At 37.2% G+C, this 21,420-nt stretch overlaps 1 protein-coding gene across 1 annotated transcript in view; it reads left to right on the plus strand.

The window, feature by feature from the left end:
* Positions 1 to 21,420, plus strand: part of nav2a (neuron navigator 2a) — a 262,068-nt gene that overhangs the window by 46,648 nt on the left and 194,000 nt on the right. The window lies entirely within an intron of this gene.

A 21,420-nucleotide genomic window follows, 5' to 3' on the forward strand; every position in this document is an offset into this window, starting at 1 on the left:
AAAAAGCACCTGCGTGAAACGGGGAATGAGCCCGTTATTGCGAGAAAGTGGGAAATTAACTCGCTATCTCGAGAAAACAATCTGGAAATTAATTCGTCTCAAGAAAACCATCGCTAAATTAGTCAATTATCTGAAGAAAACTAGAAATTACATCGTTATCTTGAGAAAATTGGAAGTTTACTTGTTACCCGAGAAAAACAGCGAGAAAAAGCAGATGTGGGAAATGTCCACGTTTGACTTCCTAAAAATTCGCTCTGGGATTTTCAAACAGGCCAATTTATGACGTTGTCAATTTCAGATGTTTATTCTTATATTACTTCAACTTTTCTCGTGTAATATTCTGACTCTATTCTTGTAATTTTATTTTATTTTGTTTGCATAGCTCTAACACTATGTGGATGCTTGTACTAAATGCAACAGATGTCTATGAAACTTCAGAAAACACTTTGGTTCTACTAGACTTTTCATTGTGAAATTAATTACATCCTGCTTTCTGCTGATAATGGATAAGCTTTTATTTCTGCCTTTCTGTGTGCGTCCGCTCGTTTTTCTTCGCCCTGCAGTGACGCGGTGACGGCCATGTCGCTGTAATTGCTGCTTTTCATCTCTGACAGTTTCTATCTCAGCCGTGCTCTCAGTGGGGACGAGTTGTCTGTGTTCTTATGTCCATCTCTTTGTCATGATGGGCTGTTAGAGTTCTGCTCAGTGAGACCCGGGGTTTTGTTTTTGTTTTTCACCCCTGAACGCGTTCTGCTCTCTGATTGTTGGGGGGTCTAACAGCAGCCTGAGGCGTGACACTTCGTACCTTTAATAATTTGGAAGTGACGCTCTCATTGCATGTTAGATTTTCTTTATTATTTCTATTTTGGAAGGTAGCGTCGCTGAAACTCTCACTACCTTATTGCAGCTGAGCAGAAAAGGTGAGCTCAGTGAGGATAATTGCAGGTGTTTTAACTTGCTTTGCTTTGCTAGTTTGAAATGCCTGCAAACACACAGATGGATGCTTGTTCTCTCACCTTGTTAGCCAGCAGAAACATGCAAGGAAGCAACACATTTTTATGCAAAACTGTCTGAAATATCAAGTTTAATTCCCTTATTGTTCACTATGTAAATTCTTGTTGTTAGGACATTTGCTTTAGTAAAAGAGCTGCTCAATATATCACAAAATAAGCTTTTAAAATTTGTTTTAAAGGTAAATTATATGAACATTTTATTTATTTGATAGATAAATCTGTAACATTCTACTGAATATGATGCTTTTGTACACATTTACCTAATTTCCAACAGATTTCTTACCTTTACGACAGAAGCTGGAAGTGATAAAATGTCTGATTTATGATATTATCATATTGATTAGTCTCTGTAGGGAAGGTTTCTAAAGAATGACTTATTGCTAAGTCTAAAAAATGGTTTGATAGGGTTAGGGCTGACTGATGCAGCTTAAAAATAAAATACATTTTTATACCAGATGCAAGATTTTTCTTGCTTTGTGATCTAAAAAGAAATTACAAATGATTTAAAATATTTATTTTTAAGTTATTTTAATGATCTCTTCTGACAGTTGAATGACATTAGGGCCAGGAAACAAGATTATAGTCTTAATATTAACACATTTGATACTAATGTGTTAATAGACTAGAGAGCTCCAGCATGTTTGGTCAGCTGGTTGGTACAATGGCTGCTGTACGATTGCTGTCTTTCCATCCATTGGTTGTGCAGGAGGCTCCACATCTGCTTTTCAAATATGTACGGTTGTATAATTGTGCATCTGCTTGCAGAAATGTTCATGTGCGAGTGTAAACATGGAACGGTGGGGCATCATATTTGGATTTGAAGTGACAGAGACCATAAAACAGACAAATCTCATTATCTAAGAATGATTTTGTGCAAAAAATGTAATGAACATGTTTTGTATAGACCATAAATCTATCCTAACCCATTCAAAGAAGCATAGTAAGTCACCTTTAAAGAGAATTTTCAGTTGACTAAAATTTATATCTGTAGGTTTGACCTTCAAATAATTCATATTCAGAGTAACTATGAACTCTAATTTCTTTCAAATCAGAGCTACATTGAATTAGTTTTATTAAATAAAAAATAAGTAGAATCCTTTTCATTTTGTTTTTCGTTTTGAAGCATTTCCTGCCCCTCCACCATGCAGGAACGGTTTATTCTCCAAGCCAAACTGGTTCACAGACAGAGAGAGCCCGTCTGGGTTCATCTCCCCATCATCCATGCCTCTGGCCCGACTGGTGCTGCCCCACTGGGAGATGCTCACCTGTCACCAGTAATGAGAGCCCCCCTGCTGAAGAAGGGGTGAGGGGTTGTGGAGAGTGTTTGGATGCAACAACATGACAGCACTTTCTGCATGATTGATTGTAGATGAAGACAGCCAGAAACGCCGGGGTTTCTGTTGGGAATAGTGCGTCCCCTCGGCTCCTGCAAAGGCTTGTAAACCATCCGAGAAACGTGACATATTATGCTTAAGATCTACCTTTAATGTTTGAACTTTTTATAAAAGCTGGTGCAGGCAGAAAACATGTAGACATAAATATGGAGTATGTGATTTTTAAACAATATAAAAAAAGAGATAAACTGGACAATAAATCAATCATATATATTGCGATAGAGACGTGATCAATATCAATAGATAATACGTCTGATAGAATATTCAACAATCAATTAATAGAATATTAACTGAACTCCGATCCAGAACCGCACAGCATTCTGGAGGATGTAGGCAAAGGAAAGACTCAACCTTTCATGGCTAGCTAAGCAAGGCTACCGAACTAGCTCACTCCTTTTGTTACCTAGCAACTCACTCACTTGTTCTTGTTCTACTGGGGTTGCTAGGTAACTGGGCAGGGCTTCGCTGAGGTTGCTAAGTAACTGCTGCTTTGTGACTTTACGTTCTAAAAGTTTTTGAAACGGCTCATTTTTCAGACTCCAAAAAACATGAACATATTTTTTAATTTTTTTAAGCATTTGGGATGTTTTAGAAGCAGTAGAAACCAAGATGAAAGTACAAAAATGTTTAATTTTGCACTGTACGTCTCCTTTAAGAGTTAAAATAAATGTAGGTACAAGAAGAAAATTCTAAATATTTATTTTTAGTCCTCCTGCTATGAGTGTAACTTAATGATACTAGAATCAGAGGCGATTCTAGATTGCTTTGTGAGGAGAGCAAGATTTACTGTTTTAAAACCGATAAAATTAATAGAGTTCACATTTTAAACTGATTTTGGCATATTGTTTGAAGAGCTACCTTAGCTAGCCGTGTAACATTACAAAATCAGCTGACTGTCATTTTCCAAGTTGAAAGTTCAGTAGGAAAAGAAAATTGCGATAATACATTTAACCTTTCTGTTTCCTGTTAAAAGACTGGAGGTGTTTTCACACTGGATAGTTCGGTAAACTCAGTTTGATTGGAGATCAAAATTGCAACATTTGTTACATTTTCAACTGCTGCAATTTGCCTTCTCGCTGCACTGTCAAACAAACCAAAATAAGTAAAAACATCTGCTCCTCTCCTCGCCTGTGGGGGCGCTGCACCAAGAACCACAACACGAAAGCCCTTGAAGAAGACGTAAGTTCAACTTTCTGCTTCACAAAATATAAACAAAAATAAAGAGGAGTCAGATTTTACAAGACATTTCACCTGTTAGCGCTACCGTAGTGCTAAGCTAGTGTGTTTGTTTTGGCTTTGTTTACCCAGAATGCCACGCGCTGTAGTTCGCTTCCTGGGTTTGGTCCACTTGGCGTTCTTAAATGCATTTGAACCAGAGTTCCCTTTAACTGAACCGAGACGGTGGTTTGTTGGCCGAATTCTCTTTTGTTCCGCATCAGAGATCGATTACACATTCACACGTTTGTAATGAAAACACAGCTTCTCTCTGATGATCAGGAAATGCCTGTGAAGTAAGAGTAAACACAGGAAACATCATCCAGTTTAAGAAAATAAAAACAGCCGTTGTAAATTTTAAGATATTGGGAAAAAAAGACAATAACTAGTTACATATGTAAAAAGAAGCCTTGTCGGTTTGTGCAACATTTCCTTTGCATTTGAATAGACTCTTCTGGTGTTAACAGTGAGAAATGTGAAAGCAGAAAGCTGCAGCTGTTGTTTCTAGGCAGATTTTCTGTGTTTAGCTGTGATTCTGCTGCAGATGACCTCCGGCCCACAGAGGAGCCCGGAGGTCACTGAGCGTCTTGGATTAGTTTTTATTCAGTCATTTTGCTTTCAGGAACATTTTCCATCCCTGGAGTTTTGCTTAAGAATCCATGTTTTTATTTTTAGCAACGTATTTACATAATTTTTGCCCTGCTGTCAACACGTTCATTTTGACGCTGACGGATGGAAAAATTTATCTACATCTGCAGAGAAAGTCGTACACTGCAAAAACAACAAATCGTGTTTTTCACTATTTTTTTCTGTGAATATCTTAATACACTTGATGTAAAACAAAATAACTTACAAGTAACTTTTCATCAAGACATAGAACTTTGTTTTAAGTGAATAATCCCTTCACATTTATGAAGAAAGTACTAATTACACTGACAGATTATTTCATTTATAACATATGAAATAATCTACCAGTCAGACTCTTATTTTTTCCACCAATGTTAACGAATTATTGACTTAAAACAAGCTCCTATGTCTTGATGAAAAGTTACTTGAAAGTCATAATTTTTTATTTTGTCAAATATACTGAGATATACTGGTCTTGTTGCACTAGAAACAAGACCAAAAATACTTTGTGTTTTTACAGTGTATGGTTTTGGACAACAGTATTCCAAAATAACTAACCAAAAATGTGAAAGTTTTGCTGCCACTCAGTTTTCTTTTTTATTCTTTACTGACATAATTTATCATTTTTAATTCTAAGTTAAATAATCTGCCAGTGGGACTAGTACTTTTTAGTGACAATTAAGAAATTATTGACTTAAAACAAGCTCCACTTGTAAGTTTGATTTGTTTTATTCCAAATGCACTAAAGTATTTGCGCTAGAAATTAGACCAAAAATCTTTTTAGTAAGATTTTGTGTTTTTGCAGTGTATTTGTCTTTCACCAGCAGAAAGAACAACAGTGGAGCCTTTTCCCCGTTATCCCAGCTTCATAGGTAGTAATTCCACCCTGAGAGCTTGTCACCTCCACAGCAAGACATCTTGTTTTTAACCCTGAGCGTCTGGTGTGTGTGTGTGTGTGTGTGTCTTCTAACCTAATGGAAAGCTGTAAAGTTTGAGGGCCACCAACATAGCGCGCACATACCATTAGCTCCAATCAGGCGGCAGTTGAGGCTGCTTTTAATTACCTGTTTGATGAGACGGCGTGGAAAGTGTGAGAACGGCGTTTCTCAGGGTTTGCTGTGAAAGTGTGGAAACGCTGAGTGGCAGATGGAGGAGATGAATGAAGCTTAGCTTCTATATTGCTCTTACTGTGTCATGGAAACATATTCATCATAACTGCTCAACTTTTCCACTTTTTTGTCACGTCACAACCAAAACCTACTTTATGGGGATTTTGATGGAAAAATTACGTTTGCATTTTGGAACAACCACTTCTAAACGTATTATAAATAGCTATGAGCAAGATGAAGCTGGAAAAATATACATTTTCTTCAAGGTGTTGATTATGCTTACTTGGACAGGTCTGTGATCTATACAAAACGTTTTCGTTACATTTTTTGCACAAAATCATTTTTAGATAATATTTTAGTCTGCTCAGTTCTTCCTAGTTTGAGTTCCTTTCTTACTGAGCTGCTTAAGAGCGTTTTGTCACTTTAAATCCAAATAAGCTGCTGCTGTCCACGCCCCCCAACTCAATATATACAACCATACATCTTTGAAAAGCATTAGTAGAGCCTCCTGCACAACGAACAAGAGTGAAGCAAGTGCTTTCTGGGTGGTAAGTTAACAACAAAACACTTGTGTTTTCATCAGACACTGTACAGTGCATACAGAGGTAAACCTAGGTGGCCAAACGTGCTGGAGCTCAGCTTGGTTGCTAGGTAATGGGCAGAACGCGGCTGGGGTTGCTAGGTAACGGGCTGGGCTTCACTGAGGTTACTAGGTGAAAGGTCAGTGCCTGTTGATTTGGGACGTTACATTCGGGAAGTTTTTGATACCAAAAAAGTGTTTTTTTTTTTCAGATACCAATAAAACATTAACATGCTGCCAGAAAACGACTGGGACGTTTATAAAAGCAGTAGAAACTCAAATGCAAGTATAATAATGTGAATTTAGCATAACACGTCCCCTGTAGTGCCAGCTCACACATTCTCACACATGCGGCCCAGATGCTTGAAGCTCCTGAGTACAATCCTCCTCAACTTGAGACAGGTTGTTTTCATACCTGGAGCGGCGATACAAAGGCCCCCTGCTGCTGCTGCAGATCACCAGCAGACACTGTGAGTTTACAGCTCCAATTTACAACCCGACAGGCTGAACGCCACGTTGGTCATAAATCCTCGGGATGCCTTGAAAGTAAATCGCTCAGCCTTACAGTTACCTTTGCTAAATTATCCTGGTAGTTGTTCCCTATCGTCTGGTTTAAACCACCTGAGGTGTAACACACAGAGCTGGGCGATAAATCGATTTTATTGTATTAAATTAGTTTTTGGTTTTTGATAGTTGAATTTTTGGAAAATCAAGATTTCCTTTCCACTTGTACAATCTTTGAGTTACCATCGTTATTAATTTCCATAGTGATGTCATGCACCCGGGGCGGCCATTTTGTTTTTAAAAACTGTATTGCTACATTGTAGATTATTTCACATGTTACATGGGAAAGTCTCTTGTTATAAGTGAAATAATCTGCCAGTGGAACTAAAACTTTTTCTTTTTTTAAATTTTTATCAATATTAAGAAATTATTGACTTAAACGAGCTCCTATATCTTGCTGAAAAGTTACCTGTAAGTTTGGTTTGTCTCATTGTACTAAAATATTTACACTAGAAACTAGACCATAAATACTTGGTAAGTTTTTTTGTTTGCAGTATAAAATTAGAATGAAAGGTGAGTGTTGTGTGCATAATTTTTCATATCAGTTGCATTATTGAATTATTATTCTTGTTGCCTTGAGGTGAAATTAGCATTTTAACTGTGTAAGTAAATTATATACAGTGTGCGAAATGCATGCTGTATTTGAGAAAAGCTTTGTAGATGTCATTTTTCCCTTTTTAATAAGAATAACTTGATGAACTGACCTTTTTCCAGCCCACACAGAGAGCTGCACTGTTATCAGCTCTTTAACATACGATAGGATGAATGTGGTAAATGAGCTATTGTGCATTTTTCCCGGTCTGGTATTGAGCTGTGTGAGCTTTTGAAGTGAATACATTGTGATCCCCAGCTATTCACACGTACCCCATCTGTGTATGCATAAATGCATGCATGCATGTTGTGGGATTGTGACACAGCTGAGCGCAGCAGCTGGTGTTAATATCCTGCGGTGCGTGTTTGGCTGCTGGCGCGTCGACCGGCCAATGATGCCACGGCAACATCAGTCTGGATTAAAGGATCAGGGCTGGTGTCAGACAAACATTGGATTAGTGCTGTAATCTCACTGTTGTTGGCCCAGACCTGAAACTGACACCAAGACGTGTCGTCGCCTTGCTTTCACACCTGCTGGTGTTGACGATCTGGGCATCGTTCACACCTCCCAAACCAGTTCTAATGAGACTGGTTTGGGAGTTTGTGGCCAATATTTTGTGCATGAATGCCAATCATGGAGCCTCAGGGGTGAATCCAGCAGGAGGAGCTCTGCTGGGTGTAATATGATGTGTTCATACATTTTGGGTGGCAGGTTTATGGTTCATCCTGGCATGGGGAGGAGACCATGTGACTGCTAAACAGGGACCCGGAATGTGACTGCTCTCATAAATTACTCTTAAATTAGACTTATACGTTTTTTGGTATTTTCTGATTATGCTTCCTTTAACAAGTTAGGATACGTCTGTGGTCTATAGGAAACGTGTGCATGACTTTTTTTTTGTTGCACAAAATCATTCATGGATAAAGAGATTTCAGATTTCTTAGGATGTCTTGTCACTTCAAATCCAAATAAGCTGCTGTTGGCCGAGCCCCCGAACTCAACGTTTACACACTCGCACATTAAATTAAAATGACGGCAAACAGATGTGCAATTATGCAACACTACATCTTTGAAAAGCAGAAGTGGAGCCTCCTTCACAACCTACAAGAAAGCAATAAGTGGTGAAAAAAGGAGTAAATTTAAACCAAAAAACGCAGATTTATCTCAATAATTTTCTTGCTCCAAAAGTAGAAAATTTGCAGGAAAAAATCTGAAATTTTGAGATTTATTTCTGAAAGTTTCTTGAAAAAGCTTGGACATTTTTTAGCTTGAAAAGTAAAAAATGTGTGAGAAATATTTTTAAATCTTTGAATATTGAAACCCTAAAAAACTCATTTTTGAAATTTTTTTGATGCTAAAAAAGTACTACTACTTTATTTAGTTTTTTCTTAGTGGCCCTCATGTTGTACATTTCGAACCTCTGCAGACATTTTAATCAAATTTCTATCTGAATATGCATAAAAAGCATCGCCTGTAACTATGACGATTATGTTCGTTGGGTTGTTCCTGAGGTTAATTTGGTTGAGCTTTCTCTTGTCTGCAGAAATAAAAACTTGGCCATCTCTCTAATTTAACGTTTGAGTTGTTTATATTTTAGATGAAACAAAAACCTAAATGCAGTTTATTTTATTTTGTACATGTTTAAATTCTCAGTGTCTCTTACAGAGACGATCATTCTGACAGTAATTGAAATTTGATGCTAATGAAAATAAACTGTGCTGGATTTGTGAATCACGTGTAGTGCTCTGGGGTTTCTGTTCCGCCTTCACATATTCTTCACTTTGCTCCTTTTATTTCTCTACGTTTAGCGTTGCAGGAGAGGAGCTTCAGGGGCTGAACATAAAGAAATTTAACTTCAAAGAGCCTCTTTTCCTCCTGATTCTGCTTTTCTTTCACTACAGAACAAACATGTTGGTAAGAAATGTGACAACCCCCTGCCAGAGAAGAAGACACTATGTCCAATTAATTTTATGCTTTTCAAAAATCATTGTAGCGTGATTAAGCTGTTAAATTAGCTCAAAATTCATGTTTATATACCAAGTAGTATTAAAAATAAATCCCTCCTCAGTCGGCCTGGAGGTTGGATTTTTTTCGTTTTTGAAACATAAAGGAATATATTTCCCATAGCTAAGGGAAGGTCTTGATTTTCTACTCAGATTTTTTACATTTTATTTCATGCTGAAATCTGATTTTGTTTTTCTTTTTATTATTATTTTTATCTGGTTGTTCATGGTATAAACTAAACCTCACCACTACCAGACTTGTGTGTTTACGATTTGCAACCCGAAAATACAATGGAGAATTAGAGCCATACTAAGAAAAAATTCAATATAAAAAATTTAATTTCAAGAATAAAGTCATAAACTTACGAGAATAAACTCATATCACAACAATAAAGTTGAAATAATGTGAGGGCAAACTTGTAGTAATTCGAGAATACAGTCATATTCTTTTACTTGAATAAAGTCGCATGAGAATAAAGTCAGAATAGTACGTAAATAAAGTCATACTGTGACTTTATTCTCGTAAAACTTTGACTTTAATGTGTCATAAAAGAATGTGTCATAATGGACACATTCTTTTGTCTCAGATTTAATCTAATCTCAGAATTAGACTGATTCTGAGTCTGAGATTAGACTCAGAATCCTGATTTTAATTTGTCAGAATTCCAAAAAAAGTGAAAATTATGAGATTAGAGTCCGAATTCTTTAAAAAAAAATTGTTTTCAGTGGCACCAATCCTCATGAATCAATACATTTGATTTCTTCATGCATTGATTCATGTAGTATGTGTAAGCGATGGTTCTCTCATCACATTTATAGAAAGCAAGAGAATCGAGCTCGGAGGCTTGGCGTTAGCATTCCGCTAACGACCGCCGTTAAGCTTCAGAGGTCTAATTGAGGAACAAAGATAATCCTTCACTTGATGAGCTCTACTCTATCCAGAAGTGTGTTTGCGAAGACGTTAACTCCTCCTAACGGCGTATTGGAAGCAAACGCTGCAGTTTGAGTAATTTAGCTGCTCTGACGTCCGTCACCAGAACAACAGTGTGACGCTGACAGAAGGGTTTTCATGTGCAGCTCAGGGATGCTACCTGGCAGATGTCTCTGTTTTGGCAGAAGTTGCGTTTGATTGCTTGGCACCTCCGGGTTCAGCGGCTGGATTTATAGCGGCGTTTCTGGCAGGCCTTGGTGGTTGGCCCAGACTCCACTCGGTAATTTGGTGAAGCCTAAACGAGGATACTCATGTGACAGAGGTGATGAGCAGCCCGCAGCATAACTGACATGCTGTGGATAGTGATGCTGCCAGGACACGTGGAGACGGCTGATAAAGAGGCTAATGTGCTGTGCGACTGTCAATGATCTGGTTTAGCTGGCTCTTTAACTTTACATCATGTAGTTGTAACTTAAATAATCTTTTTATTGTTTGGTCATTGGTGGAAGGGTTTATTAGCGCTTCAGATCAATTCTGGCCAGTAATCTTTGTCATTTAATGCACAATTATCACAATTAAATGCTTTAGATCATCATGAAAATTTTAATTTCAGATAAAGATAGAGTAAATACATAAAACTGTTTTTAAATGGTGATGAACACCTATCAAGGCCAGTCCTTGAGGCTCAAAATGTAAATTTTTATTATGAAAAATTTACATTTTGAGCATTTTTGTACTTCCATTTGGGATTTTCCTGCTTCTGAAAAACAGCCCAAGCGTTTAATAGACCCCACAAAGTTAGTTTTTGTCAATAAGTTAATGTGTTTTAGTGTCTGGAAAGTGAACCATTTCAAAAACCTCCAGAATGCAACATCACAAATCAGTGTTTATGATCAGCACACTGATTTGTGCTGGTAAAGCCAGCTGACCACTGTACAATGGCTGCTGGAAAAGACAAGGGTTTTGTTGTGGACTTTCCATCCAAAAGCTACTTGCTGCATTCTTGTTGGTTGTGCAAGAGGCTCTACTTCTGCTTTTCAAAGATGTACGGTTGTATGGTTGCCCATCTTTTTGCAGCAATTTTCTTGTGCAAGTGTGGCAAGCAGCAACTTATTTGGATTTACAGTGACAAGATGCCCTAAAACAGACTAAAATATCATTATCTGAGAATGATTTAGTGCACAAACATGTAATGGTCATGTTTTGTATGTTTACAACAAACTTCCTGTGGAAGGAAGTATAGTAGATTGCCTTTAAAGAAAAAATAATTGTGTTTTTTGTTATGTAATAAAACAATGTAATGAAAATATTTTCTATAGACCATAGAGAATGTGGCGTAGACAAATTCTAACCTGTTCAAGGAAGCATATTAGGTAATCTTTAACAAAAATATTATAAAAGATGGAAGTTTGTAGGATTAAGTGCTGGAAATTTTAGATAAATATGTTGAGCTGTGTCTAAAAACAAGTGAGGAAACCACACTATTCATTCCAGCTTTGTTTTCTCATCCATTTAACACCAAAACAGATATATTATGCATATTCACCAGTCCTGCCGTCAGGTTCCTGCAGCTGCACATTTAACTCGTGCAAAATGTTACCAGTGTCGGCAAGGTTATGAAAAGTCATCCTTGTTCGAGTCGTAAATCAGTAATTCTGCAGAGCGACTCAGTGGAAACGCTTCATTCGCTCAGCATTCAACACACAAACAGACTAAGGCTGCAGTAAAATAGGAGCGAAAGCTACAAATCCCGGGGCTAAAACCTCTCATCAGTTGTTGGGGTCATAGGTCAGAGTCATGCTTTGACTTTAGAGAAGATGGCAGAATGAAGGAGGTTAGACAACAGTGACAAAAAGGAATGAATTGTTGCTAATGAGCACTCAGTACATATTTACTCCTGTCTCTGGGTGAAACTGAAGAAATAAAAATTTTTCCCCTCAAGATTATTTTCACTTAACGTATGATTTAGAATAATACATTTGTTTGACAAATTGTTGTTTATTTACAATCTTCAACAAAGGTTGAACATTTTGAAAGAGTATCCTCTTTTTACAAAGTGTTTGTGGCAGCACTGCTATAGAGAAATCTCCACTTCTTTTTTTACGCAGACTTTAGTGTTTTTATTGCAGCACAGCTAGTCATTACAGGAATGTAGAAAAGAATCTGTTCTAATCTCCGAGATTATTTCTAAAAGTTGTAGTAGGACTGTTTGAGATCTTTCAGTTTTAAAAACAGAAGGAAAAAAGAAAATTCTCAATTACAGATCTATAAAAAAGGAACTTTTAATCCAGATAAAATAAAAGTAATCAGCATTGAATTTTGACAGTTGACTGCACTGGTTTTGGTAGGGGTCATAAAAATAAATGTGAAACATTTTTCTGTACTTTTATCCAACTTGTAGAAATTTACTGCTGTAATCTGCAACCCAACTTGTACAGGAGTTCTTTAACTCATCTAAAATTTCATTTTAACCTTGAAATTAGCAGCACCTAGTGGTGAAATGTGAGATTGCAAGCAAATAAATTCTCATTTTCCACTTTTAAATATCATAGATGAACTAAAAAGATTCCAGGATAAGAACATCTGAAGAATATATATATTTTTTGTGTAAACAGGTGATCGATCCAGAGTTGGTGTCCTGGGTGACCAATCACTTTCTGACACGGTCCAGGTTCTGATTGGTTCTAAGAAAATTGGAAGTGGGCAGCTGCCCAGGGTGACTTCTTCTCTGGGGCGGCATTAGCTGCCACACAAGTCAACGGTTGTGAGGTTAAATCAGAAGGCTATTTCTTTCTTGAACAGTAATTTAACAAATGGTGGAACGTTTTTATAACAGCTGTGCAATTTAATTTGTGTTTCTTGAAGTGTAACAGAGTGAATTATAAATTTTTAGATTGTTTCTTTGACAGTTGTGCTGTGAGATTTGTGGCTTGATCAAAATACAATCGAAGTACAAACAATTTTGTAATTGTTTGAGTATCGGTGCAATTTGTTTTATTTATTTTTAACCGCATTGTGATAGCACATTTGTGTCTTGTTTTGTGTGTTTATAGTATTATTCTAGTTTCTTTTGCTTTTTTTCAAGTAAAATATTAATAGAAACATTTCTACGTGATAAAATAAATGATGGAGCATTTTGGCCCAGGGCTCCAAACAGGCTAGGACCGCCCCTGAACATTAAAAGACAAAAAAGTTGTGGAAAAAGCTTATAGGTTATTTTTTTATAGTTTGTACATGTTACTAATCGCTGATATTTATGGTTTTTGCTTCATAAACACTTTTAGTGGAGGAAAAAATCAAGACATTTAGGATTCTGCTTGGTCTTTTACAAACTGCTGAGGAGATTTTCTTCTATCTTCTTCACATTTAGAACATCAGTGTGACAAGATCAAGCCAAGACTTTTAAAAAAGCATCGGTTGTTTTTGCTGCATCTACAGGATCCAGTTTATTCTTGGCACTGGAAAAAGTCTTTAAGTCGGCAGAGTTTTACTTCAACACTTTGCGTTACTTTTTTGTAGCAGTCAGCAAATAGTCCTGATCTGTGCTGCATTATCTCTGTAATTAATTGTCTCTAAACAAACTTCTCCTCAAACATATTTGCAGATTTAATATATGCAGAAAATGTTTGAGCTGCCATTTGTAGGAAACGGTTGATGGCGTTAGCCTGCAGAATCAAAATAATGACCGGTCTCAGCCTGGGGAGAGTCTAGTTAGCGAGTGGCATTTATTATGTGGAGGTGACAGCTTGACGCTGGAGACGAGATCGGCAGGGATTTCCTCATTTAACTACCCCAGACTGAGATGAAGAGTATGGGGAGATATGAGGAATGTTTTCTGCCAAAACAGCTAAATCACAGCGCTGCCTCAAATGGTTCATATTTCCACCTTCGTTTCTCTTTTAACATGTTCTAGATAATGTAAAGTCAGTAAAATGACATACTGTTGAATAATACTGTGGATATTGCAAGGGAGAAATTAAATATATGAGTTTATGTATGGATTGATGGAGATTTGCTTTAGATATGGTGTTTTATAATGAAAGATAGCATTGTTTTAATCAGCTTACCACATTCTATAGTGATGGATGGATGAGTATTTCTACTAAATCTTATTTAGATGCTCAACAAAATACTATTTATTTTGAGCTTATTTCAAATTGAGCTGTTTTAGGACCTCTGTCACTTTAAATCTAAATAATCTGCTGCTGGTCACGCCCCCCAAACTCAACGTTTACACTGAAATGTGAAAATGGCTGCAAACAGATGTGCAATCATACAACTGTACATCTTTGAAAAGCAGAAGTAGAACCTCCTGCACAACCAGCAAGAATGCAGCAAGTGGTTTCTGAATGGCAGGTCAAAAACAAAACTCTTGTCTTTTCCAGCAGCCATTGCTGGAAGTGCAAAAAGCCATTACTTTTATTTTACAGCAATAAAACCAGCTACCCAAACATTTTAGATCTCAGCTTATGTTGCTAGGTAACAGGCTGGGCATTGCTGGGGTTGCTAGGTAACGGAGCAGTGCCTGCTGATTTGGAGCGTTACATTCTAGAGGCTTTAGAAATGGGTTATTTTCCAGACACCAAAAACATAAACTTATTGAGAAAAAACTGTCTGAGTGTTCTTTAAAGCACTTTGGGTTTTTATAGAAGCAAGAAAAATACAAATTGAAGTAGAAAAACTTGCAAAATGTGAATTTCTCATAATAGATCCCCTGTAAGTGCAGCAGTGCAACCAAGAAAAACACTTTTACTTTCCATATGTGTGATCAAATTGGTTGCAGTTTGGAAATCATTGTGGATCATTACCACAAATACAACACAGGTATTCTATTCTCTAAGTTGGGTCTAAGTAGCTTGTAAGGTAAATATTATTTTCTTTCTGTCTTGTACAGTTTGTTTTTCTTCCTGGAGCAGCACTTAAGGATGTCTTTCCACGTTTACTTTCACTCACAGAACTCTTTGTTTAGCTTTGTCAGTCCATCCAGTGCTTGTTGTTTTTTGCAGAGCCGTAACTCCCACCTAGTTGGGGTGGCTGCTGCTCCAGTTGCCAGAGAGATGGTTGCCAGAGTAACACATTTGACAGCTTTCATTAGTTTTTCTTGTCTGCACCGGTGATCTGTGAGGAGGCAGGTCGCACACTAGAGTCCTAGAGTTGATGCCTGGTCTGAGATGAGTGAAAACACCTCAGCATCCTGTGTAATTAGCACTCAGCAAAAGACGTCAGGCTGGTCACATGTTCAGAAGGGAGCTGATAAATTGAGGGAATTGACTTCTTGGATTTGTGAAGGAGCCAACTGTAAAGCATTTAGCGGCCATGTCATGGTGCTTTGTGGCCTCCACCCCCGCCCTCCCTGGGCTAATGAAGGATCCCCTGAGATTTACGTGTCCAAGGTCGTTTTTCTATCCACCCAGAGGCCAGTGAGGCAACCGTTCTACTACTCCTTTTCATCCAGAGGACTGCTTTATGATAGCGTCTAGCCGGCGTATAAATCACAGTAGTGGTCATTAAACTAAAGGGGGGACTGCGGTAAGACGAGTCATTTTTCATATTTAGGATCACTGCATGAGGGCAGCCTTAGTTTGGTTGCTAACTTCTATATCTGCATATATTTCAGGATGTTGTGTAAACACAACTGTTTCAATAATACAGCATGTTGGACAATAAATCAATAACAATATGTAACGTAATAGATCCGTGATCAATATTGATCGGTAATACGTCTGATAAAATATTCACTGAACTCTGATGCAGAACGGCTCAACGTCTCATGGCTAGCTAAGCAAGGCTAACTCGCTCACTCACTCTTTGGTTACCTAGCAACCCGCTCATTCTTTGGTTACCTAGCAACCCGCTCATTCTTTGGTTACCTAGCAACAACCTGTTGAGCAACTTGTGCAGCAGCAGTTTAAGGTTTTGCCACTGTGCCTCATAACTGCTTAAAAATCAACGTGGAGTGAAAACTTTATAAAAGAGGAATGGAAACACGTCAGTCTCAAAGAAACTCTCATTTTTTGACAAGTTTTGACTCTCGGATGGATTTTTGGCCGTGTAGAAAATTGGTTTATTTCGCAAAATCGCAATGAAAACACTTTTTTCGCATCACACGCATCATAATCAACAACTGGATGTTGCTGCTGTTGCAAGCCACAAAGGAGATGACAGAAAGTAGTTGGAGGATTATGGCGTAGCATGTTTTTTAACGACTTATCGCATTAAGAAACTTTTCTGTTTCGTATTTAATGAAAACATCACAAATGCAAAATTTGTACTTTTTTGACATTAGAGGATTATTGACAGTGTTTCCCACATTTCTAACAGAAATGCAGCTACTGTTGAACAAGTGGTGCGTGTTGGAGTCCGTTTACTCTCCATCGCAGCAGGAAGTCAGTTCAGTTGAGATTATTAGACTATTATGTGGTGGTAAGTAGTTTATTCAGCTCTCACTGTTACTGATTATTCCATTCTTTCACATCGTTTTATGAATCACCCCCTATTCCTTCAGGGTTTATTAGCATCAGACGTCGCCACTCCCACCTTCTTTTCTGTCTCACAGCAGAGCACAGAAGGACTGGGGACCATACTGGCTGTAATCTCACAGCTCTAATTCAATTAGTCTGCGATTCAGGGAGAATCACGCACTGCGTACATGAAGAATTGGGGAGGCAGGGAAAAAAAAAGCTCTGAATCCTTCTTCCTTTGTCAAACATCATCTAATCTTGGGGTATATCCATATCCATTATTCCCACCCCCTACTGTAAATGTGCAATTTATTTCCCACCAGTAATCTTGTGACGGATATAAATGATTCGGTCTAAGCTTCTTTAGAGCAAATTTGTACGTTATCAGTCTCGCAGTGCCGCAAATGAAATCAATTAGTTCCTAATGGCGTCTCCAGTGAGCTCTTTTGTCCCGACGCACAAATGCTATATTACAGTGCATGCACTTTATGCACCAGAGTCCTCATTAGGCAGTAAAGGCCTCATTAGGACGTATGCTAGGTGTTCAGGTGTCCGCTGATGTTGATTGTTAGAATAAAACAGAAAGATATGACAGTGCAGGGATGTGAGCTCTTAATTATCGGATATCAACATTAAATTAGGCCAACCGTGCATTTAATTATCTTAAGCGTAAAGCACTTCAGATTAGCTGTTGGTCTTTTTGTACATCTGTTTGGTTCTGGTTGTAATATTGAGATGCTGGGAATAAATTGAACTTTCGTCATGAAGATACCTTAATTAGAGTTGTACCGAGGTACACCACAGGGTGGCGTTGTCACAGATTGGTGAATCTTTTGTCCTGGTGATCCAGTCAGAGTTACATAAAGAAGGACACATTTATTTTTGTTTAATTACAGGCTGGTTACTTTTATTAAGTACCACAAAATATAACTGTCATGAAGTTTAAATCCTACAATATTCATTATTAAGTAAACCAGTCTTATGTAGACTCTGTTTTGAGAGACAAATAACATTCTATTGTGTTAGCATTTTAGCGCTAGCATGCCAGCTTAAATGGTAAATGGTTTTCCAGTCATTTTGACCACTCAAAGCGTTTTACACTAGAGTCACACTCACAAACAAACCGATACACAGATCGGTGTATAAATGTCAATTTGGAGTTAAGTGCCTTGCACAGAGGCACATCGACATGTGGCAGGAGGAAGCCGGAATCGAACCTACTACCTTTCGATCGCAAGACGACTACTCTACCAAAGAGCCACAGTCGCCTCAGAACTGTGGTAGCTTAGCTCAGGGGTGGGCAATCCTGGTCCTCGAGGGCCGGCGTCCTGCAACTCTTAGATGTCTCTCTGGTCCAACACGCTTGAATCCAACAGCTGAATCGCCTCCTAAGTGGAGTCAGGTTCTGCTAATGACCTCATTATTTGACTCAGGTGTGTTGAAGTAAAGATACATCTAAAAGTTGCAGGAGAGTGGCCCTCAAGGCCTGGAGTTGCCCACCTCTGGCTTAGCTGCTATTGTTTCTACCACATTGGTAGATTTATTGTATTCCTATTTGCTGGTTGTGGTTTAGGGGTTTCTGACTATATACAGCTCTATCTTTGTATATTGTGACCAAGTTAAAAATAATGACTGTGTTGTGTAGCATGTCAGCTCTCTGCTAAATGGAGGATAGTGTAATATAAGTCCTGCTGAATGATGTTTTGGATAGAAATTGAGAAAAACTCTTATTATTATTTCACTTATAACCAGATATTTTATAAGCAGAGGTGGGCACAGGCCACAAATTATACCCGAGTAAGAGTATCAGTACTTCAACATATTTTACTCAAGTAAAAGTTAAAATTAGCCATTCAAGAAGTTACTCAGGTAAGAGTAAAAACGTATTTAGTAAATCTACTCAAGTACTGAGTAACTGATCAAATTGTCAATCATTTAACGTTTAAAAATTACATCATCAGACGGACCAAAATATAAAGTTAAGAGATAATTTTGGTGTTTCAAGGACAAACATGACAATAATATACATAAATAGCAAACAGTAACAAAATAAGACAAAAGAAAATGTTTCCAAATCAGTTTCTTTCAATAAAAACTTTAAAAAACTTTAACAAAAACTGCAGGAGTGTGTCTGTGTTTGGTGAATTTCTGGTTAAAACATGTTTGTTTTTCATTCAGTGGAAGTAGTACTTTTTCAACACTATTGATCAGTTATTGACTTTGAACAAGCGCCTTTATCTTGCTGAACAGTTACTTGTAAAATGGCCATTTGTTTAACTTGTCAGGTGTTTTTTTTTTATTACTTTTTATGCTCCAGGTTCCTATCTCTGATAGTGTGATTGTTAATAATCAACCTTTTTCACATGAAGTCCAACAGGAAACAGTAGTGAGCAATATATGTTGAAGGGTCAAAGTTCACAGCAGCTGCAGCGGCTGGTAATTGGTCAACTGAGTTTGAATATAAACACTGAGGTCTGATTGGTCCAGAAACGCACCTCGGGACTCGATTTCTCACTTTTCCTTCAGTGGCAGTGGGAGCGAAGAAGTTTGGTAAGCAGAAGTTTTTCTCCTTTTCTACTAGTCTAATCTGGTTTTCTTTTTCTTTTTTTTGTCAAATTAATGACTTTGCTGCTGTTTCTGAAGCCGTAATTTGAGGGAAAAAGGATTTGTTTCACTTTATGGATATGTAACTGACAGGCTCTGTGGATTTAAGGGATTTAGGAAAATTGGCCACATTTATAGGATGAAAAAAAAACAGTTAAATTGTGTAATAATTTGGATTTATGAAAAATTAGTGTTTCTATGCATTTATAATTTTAAGATGTAAAACAAACATCTTTAAACAGCTCTACTGTGGATTTTTGGCTCCCACCCAAAACATTTATATTTTATTGCAAGAAACGTGCTTTAATTTTAAACACAAACTCTCTCTCCGTACACACACACACACACACACACACACACACGCGCACATACACACACACCCACACACACACACACACATATATTTTACAATTTTGGCTTAATTACTACTCTGAATATGTTATTCTTTCAGCAAATAGCTGTTTTTTGAGTCTGTATAGATTAATTGATTATGATTTGTGATTAATCATGATTAATCCGATTAATCGTGTCAGCCCTCCTGTGAAAGTTGCATAAAAGTTGTCTTTTTGTGCCTGTATATGTTGAACATTTCTATGTATTTTTCATGAAGAGGAAGAGAAAGTGAAACTTTTGTCCTCTGTTTGATCTTTGTATCCGTTTTGTAGTCTGCAGGTGGGTTTTTTCCAAACGGACCGATTTCTGTAGATGAGAGATGAGACGTAATGCAGGGGCAGATCAGATATAAAAGTCTGGAGAAATGTGAAATGAATAAATGCATAATTCAGAGAGGAAGACGAGGAAAGTGAGGCAGAGCAATCACCTTGATCTTCGCACCTCGTCGCCTGTCACAACCAATAAAAAGAGAGGAAGCGTTTTGAATGGAAAATGGAAAAAACTTATAAATTTCTGGATATTCTGCTTAAAGTCTTGCATGTCATTATTATTTTCAAATGGGTTTTTATATTTTCTAGGATGTGACTATATTTAATCTTTGGATGTAGTTGACACAGCTTTCGAGTTTAGAAAAATTACAAAAACTTAATAGAAACAAACCCGTTGATATTCGAATGTGGATAATAATAATAATAATAATTTTGTGATGCACTAATCAAAGATTTATGACCAACTTTTCTAAATTTTTGTGGAACTTTAACCTGCCAACATCAGTTTTGATAATTCTGAATTATTTTTAAGAATTATAGACAGCTTTAATGTCTATTTTTCTACCAGCAGTGGCCATTATGTATTAGGGCTTTTCCAATATTACAAATACCACAGATATACAACATATATATATTTTTTGAATATGTTAGTGCTGGAGGGAAAGACGCAGAAAACAGGAAGTGGTTGGAGGATGATGGCGTGCCATGTTCTTTAATGACCGTGCGATTTTAATTGTGTGTCATATTTAATGGAAACTCCGCAAATACAAAATTGTGTATTGACAAAAATTTGTGCACATTTGTAATGGAAAAGCAGCTTCTGAAAATATGAAAATAGCATAAAAGACCATAAAAGATAAAAGTTGGATTTTTGTTCAAGAAAAAATGTTAGTAATTAGATCTCAGTAGCTGAGATTGATTGATTATACAACTGCGCAATTTGACACTTTGAAAATAAATTTGCTTACTGGAAATATGCCATTTTTGAAAAAAAAAAAAAAAGTTTTTTGATTAAATGTTTTGGTGTTAAGATAATGTTTTTTTTTGTTTGTATCAAAATTGGTTTATTTTGCAAAACTGCAATGGAAACACTTTTGTGTTTCAAAAGACACCCGGTCAACAACCGGATGTTGCTACTGGCGCAAACCATGAAGAAGACGCAACATGTTTATTAATGACTAATCTTGTGAATTTTAATTCCGTTTATTAAATAAGGTGGAAATGTTATGTAAAATCAACTTTTTTGAGCTTTTCATTGTGTTATAATGTTATTCCCTCATCAAAAACGGACATGGAGCCTTGCTTTGATTCTTCCATGCATGACTGAGAAATCCTTTAATCTCCATGGCAACCTGTGCAAAACGCTTGGTTGGACTTAGCCCCACCTTCTAGGACAAAGCTCCTCCCCCACTCAACTCCTTCAGACTAGCCAGCAGCAAATAGCAAACACCTGGTGTAACTGCTGAGCTCATTATAGGAGATACTTCTCAGTTAAACTGGTAAAAAATGTTTTTAAAGTGTTAATAGAGGAGCCATGTTGTTTTGACTTCATGAAGGTGGAGCCTCAGAAAGAGCAGTAGCTTCTTAAAGAAACAGAGGCCCAATTTCTAGGCGTTAAATTAGGAAGTTTTTTTAAATTCATATTTGATATATAGAGCATTTTTG

The sequence above is a fragment of the Xiphophorus couchianus genome, chromosome 4, assembly GCF_001444195.1.
Source record: "Xiphophorus couchianus chromosome 4, X_couchianus-1.0, whole genome shotgun sequence".
Taxonomy (NCBI): Eukaryota; Metazoa; Chordata; class Actinopteri; order Cyprinodontiformes; family Poeciliidae; genus Xiphophorus; species Xiphophorus couchianus.